A 20,496-nucleotide genomic window follows, 5' to 3' on the forward strand; every position below is an offset into this window, starting at 1 on the left:
GGGTTTTTGATTCATCTCTGAAGGCATGCACATCAGAAAGTGTGAGAGTCAGTGTTAGTTGTTTAGCCATGTTTGACTCTTTGTGACCTGGGGGACTGTGGCCCGCCAGGCACCTCTGTCCATGGGATTTCCCAGGCAAGAATACTGGAGTGGGTAGCCATTCCCTTCTCCAGGGGATCTTCCAGACTCAGGGATCGAACCTGGGTCTCCCACATTGCAGGCAGATTCTATACTGAGTCATCAGCTTTTAATTTCAGGCAATGTTTAATTTATTGACTTGGGTGGTTCATCTTCTAGCCCTTTCATTTTACATTTGTATTTTTTTCATTTTTCTGCATGTGAGTCATATTTTGAATTAAAAGTATATATATATATATTAATTTAGAAATGTTATAATTTATATATATTTGTTCAGAAAGATACATATAAAATATTGGAAGAACAAGTGCCAAAGTGAAAATTATGGTTACTTCTGCATAGCAGGATTATGATTTTTAATTACTTCCTTTTGTGCTTGAATTGACCTTGAGAGGTTGAGTTTGTTTAAACAATAGATTAAAGTGTGACAGCGTCACTCCTGGGGGGGCAAATCTGTTTTCAATTTAAATCCGTTAATGTTTTTACAACTGAGTGCCGGCAGGCTAAGTTAACAAGCGTTTATTGACTCCTATGTAATGGACACCAGGCTAAATGCTAGAACAATAGAGATGAAAAAGTTATTCACCGCCCTCAAGGATCTTGTCAGGGAAAGTAAGCCCACGTGTACACAAATAAAATACACGCCAACTGTGACATTTCAGGACAGAATCCTATGTGAAAATCAGTTGCCGTGACAGGGAAGCTCCAGGAAGGCTCACAAGAGAGGAACTCCTGAGTTGGACCTTGGGAAGCTGGAAATGAGCAGGACTCTGCAGGGGTTCCTGGGCATGGGGAGCCTTTCTGTTCCCTGAAGCCTCAGTGACCTTCCAAAGGGCAAATTTGGACAGCTGCTAATCTGGGAAGGGATGCCGTCAAGGGAGGAACAGTAGTCCTTGGGGCAGGACCCTGGTTCCACCTCAGGGGACACACACAGCAATCGGGCTTTCCTCGTGGCTCAGAGGGTAAAGAACCCACCTGCAAAGCAGGAGACCCGGCTTCAGGTTCCATCCCTGGGTTGGGAAGATCCCCTGGAGAAGGGGATGCCTATCCTCTCCAGTATTCTTGCCTGGAGAATCAAATGGACAGAGGAGCCTGGCAAGCTATAGTCCATGGGGTCGCAGAGAGTCAGTCACAGCTGAGTGACTAAGGACACAAAGAATTAAAACCCAGCAACTGGAAGATGTTGGCATTCTCCCTATCAGGGAAGACCACAAGAGGCCAGACTAAACCAACCAGAGAAGCTCATCAAGGTGACTTGAGGGGCTTCCCTGGTGATCTGATTGGTTAAGAATTTGCCTTGTGATGCAAGAGACACCTGATGGATCCCTGGTCCTGGAAGATCCCGAGTGCTGTGGCACAGCTAAGCCGGTGAGCCGCAACGCCTGAGCCCACGTGCAGTAACTGCAGAAGCCACGTGGAGACAGCGCTTCCCAGGCGGCGCAGTGGGAAAGAAAGCTCCCGCCAGTGCAGGAGACGTGGGCTCAGTCCCTGGGTCAGGATGATCCCCTGGAGAAGGAAACCGCAACCCACTCCAGTATTCTTGTCCAGAACATCCCATGGCAGAGGAGTCTGGCGGGCTGCAGTCCATGGGGTCACAGTCGAACACAGTTGGGCGATTGAACATGCATGTGGAGACAAGGGAGGAACAGTCAAGAAACAGTAAGGCAGCCTTGGGGAGCGTTCCTGGCTCCCCCTCAAGGGATATACCTAACAATATCTTGGAGCTGTTTTGCAGATATTGAAACCATCACCAGGCGGGAAACATTAAAGATATGCTGTCCATAAGCACATAGACCCCAGACTGGTTGGAACCAGGAGGCTGATGATGCTGACTCCCACTTACCTCACCACCAACCAATCAGAAGAAAGTCCACAAGCTGACCACGCCCTCCCGGAGGCATTAATATGAAACTCACTACCGGCTCCAGGTCAGGACACACAATTCTGAGGGCTCTAGACAGCTGTGGCCTCGTTTGCCTGGCAAAGCAATAAATCTAGTCCTTTCTACTTCATCCAAAACTGTGTCTCCAAGACTTAATTCAGTGTTGGGGGACAGAGGCTGATTTGGCTTCAGGATCTTGATGGATTTCAGGCAGAGAAGCAACTTGGTTGTGTCTGCTTTAGAAAAACGACTCAGTACAGCAACTATATTTCAGTTAAAAAAAAAATTACGAAAGAATCTCCCAAACCAAAGAACAAATAAACAAAAAGCAGAATGGCTCAGCGAACAGAAAGAGACAGACCTAAAAGGAGGGAAACTATTCAGGAGGTAGGTACCCCTCCTTCCACTAACAGAGGCTAAAGGGACAGCCTGGGCTATGGCCTGGAGAATGCAGGGAAGGGAAGCGGCTGATGCTGAGTGAGGACGAGACAGGAGCTGCGGGTGGTCTCCAGGCCAGCCTGCTCGGCTTTGTGAAGGGTCGCTTCCCCTATGAAAGCAGAGGGTGGACAGCATCTCTGATGTAGGCTTGTCGGCACTTTGCAGGAGGCAGGAAGAGGATTGTCTGCTTGCTAACTTGGTGGGGAGCTTTGAGTCTCCCTGGCTCTCAGATAGACACATGGTTCCCAAGCAGAGTTATGCTTCTTTTGTATGAAAATGAGAAAATTTGTGTCACATCTTTGATGAGAAATTTTGCTTGAATGTTTAAATTTAACTCGCCAAACTCAGAGATTAAGTATCACTGTGCAAAACTTTTCCATTAATCTTTGCAGATATTATGTCACAGAAGTTAGTGACAAGATCTTCTGGAGGCTCTTGGGCCCTTTATCTGCCACCATCGTCATCTTTTTTTTTTTCCCCTGTCAAATGAAAGTATTTATCTTCCCCTGGCCAGACTGGAGTGATTCCCTGGTACACCAAATTCATCACTGACTGACTCATGGGTAAATATTCCTTACATGAGATTTATTTCCATCCCCAATAGTTTTCTCCTCCATCTAAACAAGGAAAAAAACACATTCATTTTCCTTAAAAAAAAAGAAAGAAAAGATCCTTTGAAAATTTGATGGGGTGGGAAAGAAATGTGAGAGAACTTTTTAAATTTTTAAGATTTAGTTTTGATCCTGTCTTGAGTCTGGGTAAGTCTCTTAACATTCAGCTTGTTGATTTATAAATTATATGGATCTTGTATCCTGGACATTTGGTTTTTTAAGTTCTTGATTTATTTCCTCACTTTGATGGAGATCATCAACTAGAAGTTTCCAGAAAAGGAATTAAGGAAAGATTATTTTTTTGAAAAGTTTTATGTAGGAAGGGCTTCCCAGGTAGCTCAGTGGTAAAGAACCTGCCTGCCAATGCAGGAGATGGGGTTTGATCCCTGGTTTGGGATGATCCCCTGGAGGGGAAAATGGCAACCCACTCTAATATTGTTGCCTGGAGAATTCCATGGACAGAGGAGCCTGGTGGGCTACAGTTCACGGGGTCCCAAAGAGTCAGACATGACTGATCATGCACACATACATGTAGGAAAATATGTCTTTTTCCTCAAACTCACATTTTAATGGTGGTATGTCTGGTTAGGACACTAGGTTAGAAACCTCAGAATTGGGAAGACTTTGTTGGATTGATTTTTGGCTTTCAGTGTTGTTGTAAGTAATAAAATATCAATTCCTAGTATTTAGTATATCACTTCTGTTTTTCTTTTTTCTCTGTAGGTTTTACTTCCTTTTCTTATCTCCTAAGTTCTGAAATTTATGCTCATTTCCCATCAACTTTTCCAAGCAATGAGTGGGAACACTCAATTCAGAGACTCAGATCCTTCTGTTCTGGAAAAATTTTCAATATTACTTCTTATATAACGTCCTTCTAGCCTTGTCTTCCTTTCCTGAAATTCTACATGTTAGACCTCCTACACTGATCCTCTAATTGCTTTATCTTTTGCCAAAAGAAAATTTAGAAAGCCACACTTGATATGAAAATTTTGTTGGTCAAAAAACAAACTGAGCTGGGAGATTTCAAACTTAGAACTGGTAGGGATCTCAGTGGCATGACATTACAAGATGGCTTCTAAAGCCAGAATGAAGATGCTGGTTGATCTTCATGATGATTGGTTATTGCAGTGTGGACAGCATGGGATTGGTTAAAAATGATTGTTTTACATCATTTTAGGAGGATGGCAAATTTTGATTATGATTATTAGAAGTATTTATAAGAATTAACTTGTTTCACTTACATAAATGAAATAAACTAGATTAAGTTTTCCTTATGTGGCTTAAGTGGGTTTGTCTGATCAGAGGATCGTCAAACCTGGTCTCCATTTTATTTTATATAATACTTTTCCCCCATGTATCCCATCAGTTGGTCTATTTTCCCAATGCTTTCCTTTATTTTCTCTTTCAATCATTCTATTGAATTTTATTTCTCCTATTATGCTTTTAATTTGCAAGATTCTTTTTTCTATAAAATTTCTGTTACAAACTTTATCTTACAGAATAGCATCCTATTCTTCTTTTCCTGGCTCTTTAAAGATATCAGTTGTAGTTTTCTAACTTTTTCCCCTGCATTTTTCTCTGTTTTCACTGAGGTGAGTTACTTTAAAATATGTTTATTGTGGTCTCTGTCTTTCATATAAAGACTTTAGACGCATGTCTGCGGATTCTTAGATTATTCACTGTTAAGAGATACATCGTAACAGGTGGTTTGAAATCATAACTATCTCTGGGAGGAGTCTGACAGCTCTGTGTCAATTTCACTGCGGACTGTCAATTTCACCGCGGACTGATTTGGTCAGAACCAGGACTTTCTGTTGGGAGATTCCCAAACACCTGTTTATAGACCTTTCTAGTGGGTCATTTGATTTTTCCTGGAAACTTGTCTCTTCCCTGGAAAAAACACACCTGGATACTCTTAATCCAGGAGCCAGGTTGTACTAGCAGAATGGGAAATCCCATATTGCAATGTGTTAAGTCCCAGTTCATTCCCTTGCTTTCAATATAGCCCTCTTCCTGCTAACCCCAAATTAGGAACTGCTCACGTCAGTTTCTCACATCATAATCCTCTAGTTTCCTGCCAGTGAGAGAGAGAGAGGGAATTTTCTGGCTTCAAACAGTGGGATTCTGTTTGTTAAGGAGACTTTCCCAAACCCCCTTGCTTCACCATCCCCTGTGGTGGGAGCTGGCACGCCCCTGCACAAGCCTCTCTGGGGTCTTGCTGCATGAATGGGCCCTGTCTCCCTGGATTCCTTTCCTGTGGAACCCGGCATTCAACTTTCTCAGAGTCCACCAACGCCGCCTTCTACTTTTCATTTCCAAAATTTGTTGATACCTGCCTCTCTCTCGTTCATTGCCCTGGCAGTCTATGCTTTTTGAATTCCAATAATATCATTTTAGGAGGGTGCAGAGGGAGAGAACAAGGATCAACACATGGCTTCAACCCATCATTTTACACCAAAAACCCAGAAGGACTTTTTATTAAAGTGATTTTATTCTGTCATGCCTGAGTTATTTTCGACCATGTGTCACTTCACTACAATCTGAAATCATGATGCTAAAATAAAACTATTTCCTCTGATCTCTCTCTCTGCAGATTTCCCATTAAAAGGCAAATCTTGAATTTGAAATAGAGTTCCAGCTGGCTCGATTTGAGGTGCTAAAATTTGGCTGATCCAAACATATTTTTCCGATTCTTGGAGTCTGTTGCTACTTGATTCCACTGTGAACTGGACATTTTCTTTCACGCACCTTTTAGATGGGCCAGCTCTGCCCGGGTCTGAACGCTGTTGCCTGCTTTGTCCCTGCTATTTGTTTTAATCTGGTGGCTCATTACAGATGACTTGGTAAGGTCCGCTATAGTAAGTGACTGACCACCAAATAGGAGTTTGGAAATAAAATTGTTACTGAATCCAAGCCTGGCTTGCTTTGCTATTCTGTATGAAACTATAATGGTGGATCTATGTCATCATACATTTGTCAAGATCCCATAGCATGTGGCTTCCTTGGTGGCTCAGATGGTGGAGAATCTGCCTGCAGTGCAGGAGACCTGGGTTCGATCCCTGGGTTGGGAAGACCCTCTGGAGAAGGGAATGGCAACCCACTGCAGTATTCTTGCCTGGAGAACTCCATGGACAGAGGGGCCTGGCGGTCTGCAGAGTGTCAAGAGTCAGATATGACTGAACAACTAACAGTCATTTGCAGCATATACACCATAAAAATGTGGTATTTTTTGAATGGATGTAAATTTATTACAACAGTCCACCGTTGCTGGATATTTACACTTTTTCTCTTTATTTTTATTGCAATTAAATGCATTACAATCGATCTCTTTCTGCACAGATTTTTGTGCACATTTTCTCATATATTGCCTATATCCCTCCTAAACTCTAAATTCCTTGTATGTGGGACTTGACGTATCTAATCTTTATGTGCTCAGAACCTGGTACAGTGTGCAGTACCCAGTAGATACTTAATATGTATTTCTTGACTAAATGAATACACTTTCATTTTCTCATGTAGAGTGACCCCATGAGATTTCAAACTATATTTCTGGTCTCTGGTCTCTATATCAGACATATTACATAATGTTATAAGAACTTACATTTAAGTTAAACACACACACACACACACACTGCTTTGAAAATCAAACGTGTTTCTGAAAGTACAGCACTAATTTATTTACAAATTCATCTATTGAAATTTAGATACTGAAGTATAGTCAAAGAAACCAGGCATCTAATATGGTCTACCATTTTGAATATCATGCTTTTCCATTTCTTTCTTTTCTGAAGAAAGCAAAACAAATGACCCATGTACTAAGAGCACTTGAGTTGCTAGTGGGCTTTGAGTATGAGTAGGTCCCAGGGCAGACTTAAGTGAATTGCAGAAGGGTGGGAGTGGAGTGGAAGCAAATGTTGAAGGGTCTTCTCCTGTAGCCCTCATGTCACTGAGGGCGGGCCTTTGTTCCCTTCCCGCCCCTGTGGGTTTCTGCTTGTTAGAACATTTCTTCTGATGCAACTCCATCCTATAAATACTGAGTGGGTCCTGAAAACTGGAATATAGATAAATAACGTACTCTCTTTTCCCTGAAGAATCTCACAATTTTCAGACATCTTCATACAGACAAATTCAGTTGGATGCTTGTCTCACAATAAAGTCGAGCTTATTTACAGGTCCAAGGGAGTTGTTGACAGACGTTCTGTGAAGATGATGAGACCTCCCTGAACCTGCCTCCTCTTCCTTGCAGCTTTCCCCTGTTACTCCCTGCTATGGGCTTTGACGCCAAACAGGACTTCCTCACTCATCACTGCTCTCCAGATAGCCAAAGAAAGAGATCACATGTCTTCCAAGACTCCTCTGGGTTATACATCTCAGATCCTTTAGCAACTCCTTTCTGACATAATTTCAAGTCCCTTCAGCATCTTAGTCATTCTCCATCAGCTACATTTTTGTTCAGCGAAGCCTGGTGCTTTTGGTGTGTTCTCTATGGCAGGCAGGATTATTAATTTCCTTGATCTCTAGACAGCGTATTTTTTATGCATACAGACTACCAATGAGCTTGGGATTTTTTGGCAGCCAAGTGTAATATTGATTCCTAATGAGCTTATAGGTTACAAACCTTTCCTTTTATGAACCTCTATTGATTTCTGAAACTTAAAGTGCCAGAAATCACATTTGCGATCTTCAGGTCTATCTTGTCAGATGTATTGAGCCCTTAATCCCAGCCTATCACAATGCTGAATTTTCCACCCTGAATCAGTCAATTGTTATACTGGCTATCTCTCTCAGCTTTGATTTATATTAACAGATTTTCTTAAAATGAAAATCAGTCAGAATATGTTTAGTTATATTGAAGGATAAATGAGTCCTAAATCCCAGTGGCTAATAAAAACCCAGAGCTCATTCTCTGATTATATTATGGTCCATGATGAACTGGTGGAGACCCTCTTCCATGTCATCTCACTCCAGGGGCTAGGCAGAGAGAAACCTGCATCTCAAACATTGCTGATCAACATGGCGAAGGAAAAGCTCTGAAGCTCTCACGCCAGAAATGAGATGCCCCAGCCTGGAAGTAATACTCATTACTTTTTCTCATTAGCTGAAATTAGTTTCATGACCTCATCAGTCACACAGAGGTCAGAAATTGCAATTCAATCATGTGCTCAGAGATAGTTAATGAACAGTGCCAATGACTATCACAGCATGATCTCCATGTTCTTGACACAGTAATTAATAAAAATGTTGGCTAGGATAAGACCTAGAGAATATCCCTATAGTATCCTCCTAGAGATATCCTTTAAGATGGGTATGGATGCATTAATCAGTACCCTTTGGGTACATTCTTTCAACAAAGTACAAGGTCAACTGAATGTACTGACTTCTCGACCACATTTTCCAATCTTCCTTGCAGTATATTATGAAAGATTAAGGCAAAGCCCTTGCTGAAATTTGTCTGTAGCAGGTTACACATCTTTGGGTGGTAGAAAGAGCCTTGATTAAAAAAAAATCTGAGTTATATTCTTTGCTTATCATTCTCTAGACTTATGAACACTGGCAAATAAATATATCCCTCTGAGCCTTAGGGTTTTCTCTTTTTGAAGTTTACAAAATTGTTGTTCAGTTCCTAAGTCATGTCCAACTCTTTGTGACCCCATGGACTACAACATGCCAGGCTTCCCTGTCCTTCACTATCTTCTGGAGCTTGCTCAAACTCATGTCCATTGAGTCAGTGATGTGATCCAACCATCTCATCCTCAGTTGCCCTCTTCTCTTGCCCTCAATCTTTCCCAGAGTCAGGGTCTTTTCCAAGAGTCGATTCTTTGCATTAGGTGGCCAAAGTATTGGAGCTTCAGCTTCAGCATCAATCCTTCCAAAGAATATTCAGGGCTGATTGCCTTTAGGATTGACTGGTTTGATCTCGTTGCAGTCCAAAGGACTCTGAAGAGTCTTCTCCAGTGCACAGTTAGGAAGCACCAATTCTTCGGTGCTCAGCCTTCTTTATGGTACAACTCTCACATCTGTACATGACTACTGGAAAAGTCGTATCTTTGACTATGTGGACCTTTGTCAGCAATGTGATGTCTCTGCTTTTCAACATGCTGTCTAGGTTTGTCATAGCTTTTCTTCCAAGGGACAGGTGTCTTTTAATTTCATGGCTGCCATCACCCTCCACAGTGATTTTGGAGCCCCAAAATAAAATCTGTCAGACTATTAAAAAATCCCTTTGATTTATAAAATGTAAGAAACCTTATCTGGCACTTCCAACCCAATAACTCTTCATAAAATAAGTAAGTACTTTTGGCCATGGTCAACTTTGCAGGTGCTGGGGATCATTAATTCCATTTTTAGATCACCGCTCCCAGATTCTACAGTGGAAGGGAGAGAGCAAAACATAGCGCCAAGTGGGCTGCTGAGTTAAAAATAGATACACGGAAGAAAATGGAGCATTATCTCTGGAAAACATCATGGATTCCTCAGCCGTGAATTCAGCAAGGCATTCCAAGTATAGTAGGCTGCATCATTGTTTATACTTATTTTCTGCCTTTCCAGTAAGATTACACTTCTGTGTACCATTGATTTTAGACTGAGCTTTGTGATTTACTTTGGCCAATGAAATGTGAGCAGAAGTCATTTCTGATGAACAGAATCATTAACAAATATCACTGCACTGCTCCTTTCCTCAATGCACAAACAATGGCATCTTCCAAGTAGGTTTTCTCCTTCAGGCTAGCTCCGAGAAAGAGGAGCACGCATGGAATAGAACTACAGCCAACTTACACTGGACATGCAACTGACAAATTAACTTTGACGTCAGTCATTGAGACGGTAGGATTGTTTGTTACCAATGCAGTACCTAGTGAAAGTTGGCTGATACTCTAGGCTGACCAATAGGTGGGTGGGACATAGACTAGGGGCCCAAGATCAAGAACTAAAAAACGTTTCAAGAGAGGAGAGATTTTCAAGGTTACTAGGATTGTGAAATCCAGTTTAAAAAAAAATCAAGAAATTGAATAACTGAGAGACCATTTGGGGAGCAGGTAATGCAAGTGCAAAGGGTTTTATAAATAGTAATGAGATAGGTGATGAGAAGACGTTGTGATTAGTGACTTTCCTGGTGGTCCAGGGGTTAACACTTCGTCTTCCAATGCAGGGAGTGCTGGTTTGATCCCTGGTCAGCAAGCCAAGATCCTACATGTCTCACAGCCAAAAAACCAGAACGTAAACCACAGAAGGAATGTTGTAAAAAAATTTTAAAAAAGACTTAAAAAAAGAAAGACGTTATAATTAAAAGACCATTAAATTCTAGCAAATGAATTCAGTGTTAGCTAGAGAAATAGCAATGTCTGAGAACTAGGAAGACAAATACCAAATCAAGGAGTCAGAGAAGAAAGCAGGTGTTAAAAAATGATGATATCCAGTGGAGGGACTTTTGGGAGAATTCCTCTTCTCTTAGATCAATAGCTTTGTTGATACAAGTCTTTGTGCTGAGCTTTGAAGACATCGGATATCTTGATCCCAGAGGAGGTCCGAAGCTAACTCTGGCTGTTTTATCGCAGAGAGGAGTACTGAAGTCTTGCTCTTAATAAATGGCCCTGTCATGCAAAGAGTCTTCCTTGTTCGTGTAGGAGGAGACAGACAGAGACATGCCATCCAGAATTCAAGCACCATCTCCTTGATTGATTGCAAACTACTCACTGAGTCAGTGGTGGAAAAGGCCTAGAGGGCGGGGAGACGGGCTGTCTCTCTCTGATTATAATACAGGATGATAAAATGTGTTCTGCCAAGTGTCTGGGTATTTCTCTTTCTCAAAAAAAAAAATTGTTCACAGCTTTCATCACCACTTTATCACATTTCTTCACGTAATTGAAGACATGGGGTTGGACTACATTAATCTCTGCTCTGTAAGGCAAGGCTGAGTCCTGATCAACATCTGAAAGAGTGGCTGAATGTAACAGAAATCTCAAAGTGGGTGTTGAGAGGAACGTTGTCTTAACGAATGTGTGGGAAGACATAGAATGATCCATGATGGAAGGAGGGATTTGGCAGTTATTTAAAAAGTAAATTTCATGTTACTCTTCTGCTTGTATTCCTTCAGGGACATCCACATCATTTAGGATAAAGTGGCTTGGTTTTCCATACTCACATTTTGTGGGAGCCACTCTGACTTTCTGTACTGGACCTGGACTTTCTGGGTTTCCCTGGTGGCTCAGATGACAAAGAATCTGCCTGCAATGCAGGAGACCAGAGTTTGATCTCTGGGTCAGGAAGACCCCCTGGAGAAGGGAGTGGCAACCCCTTCCAGTATTCTTGCCTAGAGAATTCCATGGACAGAGGGGCATGGCTGGCTGCAGCCCATGGGGTTGCAAAGAGTCAGACATGACTGAGCTGCTTATATTCCTTCGGGGACATCCGCATCATTTAGGATAAAGCAGCTTGGTTTTCCTTACCCACACTTTGTGGGAGCCACTCTGATGGATCTGTACTTTCTGCCTTTCCCGCCTTTCTTTTCATGGCAAACTCTTGCTTGTCTTCCAAAGCGTAGTCCGAGAGTTCTGCCTCAGACTTTGCTGATTGGCACTGTGATTTCATCCTTATCACCCTGAACCCTGATGGTGAATTGTTTTGTCTCTCTCCTCCATATTAGCATTTAACTAATTAGATTTAACATCAGGACAGAGACCATGCAGAAGTCAATAGAGCCTGGAGCCGTGCATGGCACGGGGCAGAAGCTCAATGAGTGCTGAATTTGTTCTACAGTCTCCTGGCCTGGCCCCAGAGCCGTGGCCCTGATCTCTGAAACTTACTGCTACTTCCAGATACCTTCCTGGCTTCAAGGAAGGAATGAGCACCTCTCTAAGGAAAAAGAGCTTCAGAGAGGGCCAGGAAAGAGTTCCCAGAGGGCCTGAGCTGGACCTGCTGTCTAAGGGATGAGTAGGATTGTATCAGGCACATGAAGTAATAGGAAAGCATGTTCAGCGACAGGAAAAAAAAAGTGTTAGTCGCTCAGCCGTGCCCGACTTTTTGTGACCCCATGGACTGCACCCCACCAGGCTTCTCTGTCCATGGGATTCTCCAGGCAAGGATACTGGAGTGGTTTGCCATTTCCTTCTCTAGAGGATCTTCCCGACCCAGGGATCGAACCCAGGTCTCCTGCACTGCAGACAGATTCTTTACTGACTGAGCTATCAGGAGACAGAAGTACAAAACAAAATGTTACAGATAACAGATTTGACGATTACTTAGCACACACTTTGTGATACTCCTGTTGGGTGCTTATGTTCAGCATCTCTAAGCCTGACCACAGACTTACCATGATGGACCCCTTTTCCAGGCTCCCAAAGGGAACATCCACTGAAACAGTACATTGTTGCTCAGAGAGGCCCAGCGATAAACTCAAGGCCACACAGCTCTCAGATGACCACTGGAATTCCAACCCACTGTGGTCTGATGATAAAAGCCTAAGCGCTTTTCACTGCTGAGGGTTGTAGATGTAGTTTGGAATTAATCTGCGCCTCATATGCACCATCAGTAAAATATGTTTGATCCTGTAAATATTGACATTTCTGTGGGCTCAGCTCTTTCATCAGAGAGCAGCGTGGGCTCCAGAGGTGGAGCGTCCAGGTTCTAGTCTTAACTCTGCCTGGGGTAACCTCTTCGCCTCTCTTTGTTTCCATTTCCCCATAATGACCGAGGGGCCTCCATAAATGATGTCCTTAGCACAGGCATTAGCACACAGCAAAGTCCTCAGTAAAACAATTTTCAGCACTTCTTAGGGATTGCCTTTGAGCTGTTTGCTGGGCCTTTATTTATCTCAATAGACCCTATTGTTTCTTATTTGCTCACTGAATGAATGTTTATTTAAACCTGTCAGAGGTTAGCTGCAGTGCATTCATTAGCGATGCAGAGACCCATAAGACACAGGGCACCTAGGTATGGCAGGACCAACATTTGTTCAGCTCCTCACGGTTAACAAACACACAGCACTTCCAGTGCTAACTCACCTCCAGGCGCTGCTTGCTGTTTTAGACACAGAAGCAGGCTTGAAACGGGTAAATTGCAAAACCCAAGTTGGGGAGATTGGAAAATGGTGTAACGTGAAGTAAACCAAACGGGTTGTTTGCCTGCTGGAAGGACTAGTGGGGCAAACGGAGAGCAAGAGGAGAAGGGAAGCAGGGAGGCCCAGGGCCACTGCCCAGACGTTTAAGCAGAAGGCACCCTGGCTTCCCTGGTGGTTCAGCGGCCAAGAACCCACCTGCCAGTGCAGGAGACCCGGGTTTGATCCTGGGGCCGGGAAGATCCCCTGGAGAAGGAAATAGCAACCCTCTCCAGTGTTCTGCCTGGGAAATTCCATGGACAGACGAGCCTGGAGGACTATGGTCCAAAGGATCACCAAGAGTCCAACGTGACTTAGCGACTAAACAACAACCCTGGGCAAAGGTGCCTTCCGTTCTCCTGGGCACTCTCTGATCCTGGATTCTGGAAGGTGTTTGGGCTGTAGTATGAACAGATGCTTGGAACTGTGTTTCTGTTGGGAGACGCTGTGTGTGTGTGTGTTAATGTGTATATTGTCCCATCACAGCAGTATCTGTCTTTCCAACCTTAAATAACTGATTTCTCTAATTTGAGGGCCCTCTTCACTCAGCGATGCCTTTTCAATCACTGTCCAAGAGTAACTGAAGACAGACAAAGAGGAGCTCAGCAAAGCGTGCTGTCAGTAAGCAGCCAGGCCGTCGTCTTACAGAGTTAAATCTAGCTTTCAGATCTCCTTTGCCAATGCCTAGCACTCGCTCTTTGGGTCACGTCGCCTCATTGCGTAGATTTCAGAGGGCTCCTTCAGCAGCATTACTCAACAGTACTAGCTGCCATTTGCTGACACCTCCATGTTCTTCCTAATCTCTTACCTCACTTTTCACAACAGTAAAATCTCCATTATCTTAGGTCAAGAAAGGAAGGCTCAGAGAATTGAAGTAATGACTTACACCCTCCAAACTCTGAAGGGCAGAGTTTGGAGTCTGGAGTCCAGCCTTGCTGCATACTAGCAATGTCATAGAAGTTTTCCATGCCTCAGTTTCCTCCTCTGTGAAATGGGGACAGCAATGCTTCCATGACAGTGCTGATGAGAAGATTCAGAGACTCGGCACATGGTAAGGGTCTCCAGGTGGAAGTCAACAAGGCCCAGATAGCCTTACTGCCATCCTCGTCTGCCCCCTTTACAAGCAGACGCTGAGGGGCTTGGACGAGAGCCAGCTTTTGGGAGTGTGCACCAAACGCAGTTGTCTGCTTGATCATGCCCCTGCTGAGGTGACTGCTTTCATTCAGAAAGCAAGAGCTTCCCTTCTTTTTTCCAGCTCACCTGGATGAGTTGATTCACCAGCTGCCTGTCGTTCGGGGAGTTTCCTCCTCTCGAGCCAATTAACTTCTCTAATTGTCCATGTCTCCATGACTGTGGGCTGGGAATGTGTAGTTATGAAGCCTCCTCCTGTCTGGTCGTCTGTTCAGCAGAAGAGGTGCTTCAGTTTCTGGTTGTTTGGAAGTTCTCAATACTGACTTCTTATCAGCATCAACAGAACAAATGAGCCGTTAATATTTGCATGCATTTGACAGCTTAGACCTTGAGATTCTGATTCAGCAGGACCTGGGATTTGTATTTTGCAAAACTGTTTGCATAGTGCTTTGGATGCATAGCCTGGCTGAGAACCACTGGGTGTGGAATCTGGTTGAAGGAGAGTCAAATGTGACTATCAGATGTCCCCTTTGTGTGAGTCTAAATGCCGGGACTGTAAGGCGTGGTTTGAGTGGTGGTTTGAACCTCATGCCAGTCATGAGGCGATGAACTTTCATGTAGGTTAGACCATTGAAGGGCTTCCTTGGTAGCTCAGCAGTAAAGAATCCACTTGCCAAGGCAGGAGACGTGAGTTCAATCTCTGGGTCAGGAAGATCCTGGAGAAAGACATGGCAACCCACTCCTGTGATCTTACATGGAGAATCCCATGGACAGAGGAGCCTGACGTGCTACAGTCCATAGCGTTGCAGAGTTGGACACGACTTAGCAACTAAACAACTTCAAACAGGAAGCCCTTAAAAGGTATTCAAGTAACCATGTTCTCCAGGTGATAAGTTTATGGAAATGACATCTGCTGTAGCGGTTTGACTATTAGAGCACAAAATTGCTTAATTAGAATTATTGAATTGAACTTACCTCTATTGGTATGCAGAGGGGATTCTTCCCTTACATTTAACAAAGTACTAGTTGCATGGCAGGATGTAATTAAAAGCAAATATTAAACTCTTCAAGAGAATCAGCTTGTCATAGGAAAATCTAACCTATGAATTGAATATATGTATACTACAGTCTCCAGTGATCGGGGAGGGGATATTCCTGCTTTGCACACGTTTTAGGGATTTTAAAGCAAGATGGAGTGATATAATTTTCAAGATGCCCAAATTGAAGCATCTCAGCATATTTATTCCTTTATTCATTCAGCAAACTTTTCTGACTACCTGCTGTGTGTTGGAGGAGGTCATCAAAATGTGACTGCTGGTTGACCTGAGAGATGACCCTGGGCAGTGGGAGGCTCCTCATCATTGCCCCCCCCCACCACCCCCAATCCCCCCACTCTCCCACCCCACTCTTTTTTTGGAGTGTATATTCCATCCACCATTCAAAGCCAGAGCCATTTCAAAGATGGAGCCTTGAGAGAGCCATCTGGATGGCGTACATGACTGAACCCTGTTAAAGCCTCTTCGTACACTTCTAAGGTTCTGCTGGGAGGTCTCACCTCGTAGCTGCTCAAGACAAGGCTTGTGGGTAAGTCCCCCGGCTTATTAAACAGGACACCTACCAATCTTAGGGCTTCCCAGGTGGCTCAGTAGTAAAGACTCCGCCTGCCAATGCAGGAGATGCAGGAGACGCAGGTTTGATCCCTGGGTTGGGAAGATCCCCTGGAGAAGGAAATGGCAACCCACTCCAGTATTCTTGTCTGGAAAATCCCATGGACAGAGGAGCCTGGCGGGCTACAGTCCATGGGGTTGCAGAGTTGGACACGACTGAGCGTAGCATAGCAGCTACCAGCCTGGGGTGTCTGTCTCTTTCTCTCATCTCTCTGTGCCCTCTGGGGAGGGTGGGGGACCAGTTTATGAACCAACAGTATGTTAGTTATGGAGAAGAAAGAAAACAATCCTTCCCTGTTTTCACGGAACAGGAGAGCAAAGTAAACAGATTTACAAAATACGGTGTCTATTTTGCTTCAATAGAGATGTGTTCAGAGGTTAAAGGAAGGAAGGGGAGAGGGCTTGGTCAGGAAGGTGTCTTTGGAAGGCTAAGCTCAGTAGATACCAATCAGAGTATGGTTATGTGATGTGCAAGGGTCTAGCAAGAGGAGTAGAGTCTGGTGAAGTCAGTGCATTAACAACAACAAAAACAACAATAATTTCAGCAGCAATAAAAACAACAAAACACAGCTCCGTGTGGAGGCAGTTCTGCACTGTGGTTGTGGTAGGACTGAGATCAGGCTGAGGTGAGAGGCACAGGGCATGCCAACAAGGGCTGAGCTTGCCAACCTTATAAGCTGGAAATTCACACTCAAAATATTGTGGACTTAGTGAAGACCCAGGTGTAAACACGATCAGCATTGTTGTTTGCTTGTTTTTAAGCAAAAGAGTAATTTACCAGCTTCTGTAGTTGACAAAGACACAGTGGTAACTGTAAGGAATCAGACAAGGGGTGAGAACCAAGGCGTGGACGTTGCCAGGATGCTCCAGGTCGCGTCTGCTCATTTCTCCTTTTGAGTGCTGGCCTCAGCCTCGCCTTTTGCACACAGCCTTCCCCACCAGGCGGAAGACATGAGGGTGTTTCATCTTTCCGCCTGTGTGGCGGTTCTAGTGGAGCGCTCTGCATAGGCTTGCTTGGACCAGTCACTCTCCCCAGTGATGCGAGATGCTGGACAGAACTGGGTTTCAAGGCGCTCACTCCAGAAGATGGAGAGGAGAACAGAGAGACCAGGGGCGGGGAGGACAAAGATGAGAGTCCTGAACCGAGGCAGCGACAGAGGGCAGGGTGTAGAGGGCGGGTGCAGACTCTGACGGGTTCACAGAGCCTGGAAGGCCTGAAGGGGCAGGCGGGGAATGCAAGTCTGAAGCCAGGACGATGTTGCCTCCATTTCCCACTTCATCCATTGGGTGGATGAAGGAAGTATTTACTGAGGGATGGGGTAGAAACATTTTATCATGTAAAAGAAGAAATTCACTCTCCCTCTGTTACTTCCATCATTAATTTAAACCTTTCCTCTGTTTTTTCAAAGGCTGTAATTGTCATTTCTGATTTAAAAACTCATTTAATGAAAATTAAACTTCATTTGTATTACAGAAAAGAGTGCTATCTTACTTATATAGGTCTTCAGGAGCAGATAAACAGATGTAATAACATTCTAATCCGTAGGCTGGCAAAGGTGGTTGTGAGAATTCAAAGACAGAAAGTGTGTATAATCCCTAGTTACACAATTCAAGAAAGGCTGGGGTCCACACACAGATGTCAATAGGGCCAAAAATAGTTTGTACTAAAATTAAACAGGTAGATCACTTGACAAGTTTTCCTTTTTTTAAAGAACTTCGTGTTTGTAGGCATACCGAATGTACTAAAACTACATTTAGTTTTGTTTATAAATAAACATGGGTTTCCCAAGTGGCTCTGTGGTAAAGAATCTGCCTGCCAGTACAAGAGACATGGGTTTGACCCCTGGGTTGGGAAGATCCCCTGGAGGAAGGCATGGCAGCCCACTCCTGTATTCTTGCCTGGAGAGTCCCATGGACAGAGGAGCCTGGCGGGCTGCAGTCCACCGGGAAGCAAAAGCATCAGGCATGACTTTAGTGACTGAAAACCGACAGCAACAACAAACGAACACAGTTCAGATGGTTCACTAAGTCAGACGTCCCCCTCTAGCAGTCTGCGTTACTGGGATTAGTCGATCTTGGACGTGAAACAGTGAACAACAGCATAAGCTGCACATGTGGTCTTTTTGCGCTTTCTTCCCTCCGCTCGCAGTGCCCCTTACCATAGTCTCTGCTGGGTAAATTCTACCTTGTCCTTGAAGACTTCCCTGGACAACTGGTCACTGTTTCCCTTTGCTCCTCTGTTTTGTTCATACTTCTACCACGTGGTAGCCTGGTAGCTACAACCCTGGCCTTTGACTTGACTTGTATTCATGCCCACTGCTGTGAAGTATCAGGCAAGTTACTTAACTTCCGTGAGCCTCAGTTTTCCTACCGCACAATGGGGTTAATAATAGTGCCTCACAGGGTTATTATGGAGGCTAAGCAATGTAATGCAAATGAAGTGCATAGCATGGGTCGGACAACGAGTAAATGCTCAATAAATGAATAAAATAATAAGCATTTGTGTAAAAGAATTGCCAAAGACAAAAGGCATCTACCTTTCGACCTGTTAGGTGATTATTTCACAGTGATGGTGATTATTTCACAGTGGAGATCTTGACAGATGCATGTCTCCACACTTACCGAGCAGTTGGAAGTGTCAAGGGGGACTTTGTTTTCCAGTGAGGTATGGTATGCTGATCTCTGTACGATGATAGCTGTACTTTTCAAAGGCAGAAAGACGGAGAAGTCAAAGTGCTTCTTGGAACGTGCTGACTGGGATCCAGGCAATGCAGCCCCAACTTCAGGGTGTGTCTGAGACTTGGTTCTGCTCATTCTCCACTATCCTGGTGTCAGCGGCTATCACAGGGGTGAGCGCGGATCCAAGGTGGACCCATCAGGGTCCTCTCCTTGAGTCATGTGGAGAGCCTGGGCAGGAGAGGCTGGATGTCCCTCCTGATTGATCATCAGCCGTTTTTCCTCCTCTCTCCTCACTGGTGTGTGTGTGTGTGTGTGTGTGTGTGTGTGTGTGTGTGAGGCGCTCAGTCGTGTCCGACCCTGTGACCCCATTGACTGTAGCCCACCAGGTTCCTCTGTCCAAGGGATTTTCCAGGCAAGAGTACTGGAGTGGGTTGTCATTTCCTTCTCAACTACTTACTGCTGCAAGGAGCAAAACCAGTTGCACTAGATGTGAATTGGGTCAACATACGGGAGACAATAGTCTTGACCATGTTGTTTGAGTCCACGGAATCCCTGGGCCTTTTTTTCCCTTGGAGTTCCTACCTAGATGATACATTCATTTTTTTTAAAGCTTAAAGTAGCTTGAATGAAGCTTTTTTTTTTTTTTTTTGGCTGTACAGTATCTTAATTGTGGCATGTGAGATCTAGTTCCCTGACCAGGGATCAAACCCAAGAACCCCTGCACTGGGGACTCAGAGGATTAGCCACTAAATCCCCAGGGAAGTCCAGAATTAAGCTTTTCAGTTCAAGATCCACTGTCTTGAATAAATGGTTCATAACTTTCACCATGGTCTTATGAGTTAAACACTATCCCTCTCTTCTTTTTAGGTATAAAATCAGAGGTTACCTGTACAAAAATACACAGCTACTAAATGATAAAATAGGTTGCAAATTCAGGTCTGCCTGGTTCTAAAACCCTCACTGCCTTGATTACTTCTATCACTTCTTTTGACATGTGGCCTTGACTCATGGTCTCGACCTTCCCAAATGCCAGTTTGTGGAGAAGGGGAAGGGGCTGTCATTTTCCTGGGTCCCAGGTTACCCTGTCTTAGCAGTATCAACGTGTCTTTGCTCTTTTGTATATTAAGTTCCCTCTTTAGTCAAATTCAAATTTATTTGTAGACTCTTCTATTTAAACTCCTCCTCACTCCCTTTCAAGTAACTCAGGGCCTATAAAGGAGCCTCCTCCCAGGCTGCCTGTGACCCAGGCAATGATGGGCCCATTAATCTTGCAGATATGAGGGAGGTTGGGACCCTTCCCCAGATGGCTTTTTCTTAGGAGACAGTAGAGACTGCCAGGACATGACCGGAACTGAAATGGCAGTGGCCTGTTTAGGGCAGGAAGGTTTGGGAGGTCTAGGATGAAAACCAAGGTGGCTGCTTTATTTAATTAGTTTATATCATTATATCAAGAGTGAATATAATGGTCCTTGATTTCATAATTTGTGAGATATGAGTGGTCACTGGCAACCCGAAGAGAAATTCTAGCAGAGAGGAAGAGATCCAAAATATATGCTTACATGTATGTTTTATATTTATATCAATGATTCAGGTTATACTCAGCTGTGCTTGTAGCTGGACTCTTATAACTATCTACTATTTTCCTATTTCATATTAAAGGCTACAAGTTATAATAGTATCCTTTAGGATTCCAGTGTCAGTTTTATTCATGAGATAGTTTTTCAAACTCTTATGGAGGAGCTAGAATTCTATCCCCAATCTGCATCTTAAGGGATTCTGCGTCTGCTTTTACATCTATATTTTAAGGATAGTACAGGTTATAATTTTGGATGAAGTTTCTTTCATTTTGATGAACAA

At 43.8% G+C, this 20,496-nt stretch overlaps 1 long non-coding RNA gene across 2 annotated transcripts; it reads left to right on the forward strand.

Moving 5' to 3' along the window:
• The first annotated feature begins 2,177 nt into the window (after positions 1-2,177).
• Positions 2,178-5,984, forward strand: LOC122705682. Of its 2 annotated transcripts, none has more exons than XR_006344166.1 (3): positions 2,178-2,407; positions 2,851-3,021; positions 5,663-5,984. It is a non-coding gene; the product is annotated as an uncharacterized LOC122705682 (long non-coding RNA). The 2 variants fall into 2 exon arrangements; XR_006344167.1 differs by lacking the exon at positions 5,663-5,984 and adding an exon at positions 3,793-4,348.
• The last annotated feature ends 14,512 nt before the right edge of the window (positions 5,985-20,496 follow it).

The sequence above is a fragment of the Cervus elaphus genome, chromosome 2 (assembly GCF_910594005.1).
Source record: "Cervus elaphus chromosome 2, mCerEla1.1, whole genome shotgun sequence".
Classification (NCBI taxonomy): domain Eukaryota; kingdom Metazoa; phylum Chordata; class Mammalia; order Artiodactyla; family Cervidae; genus Cervus; species Cervus elaphus.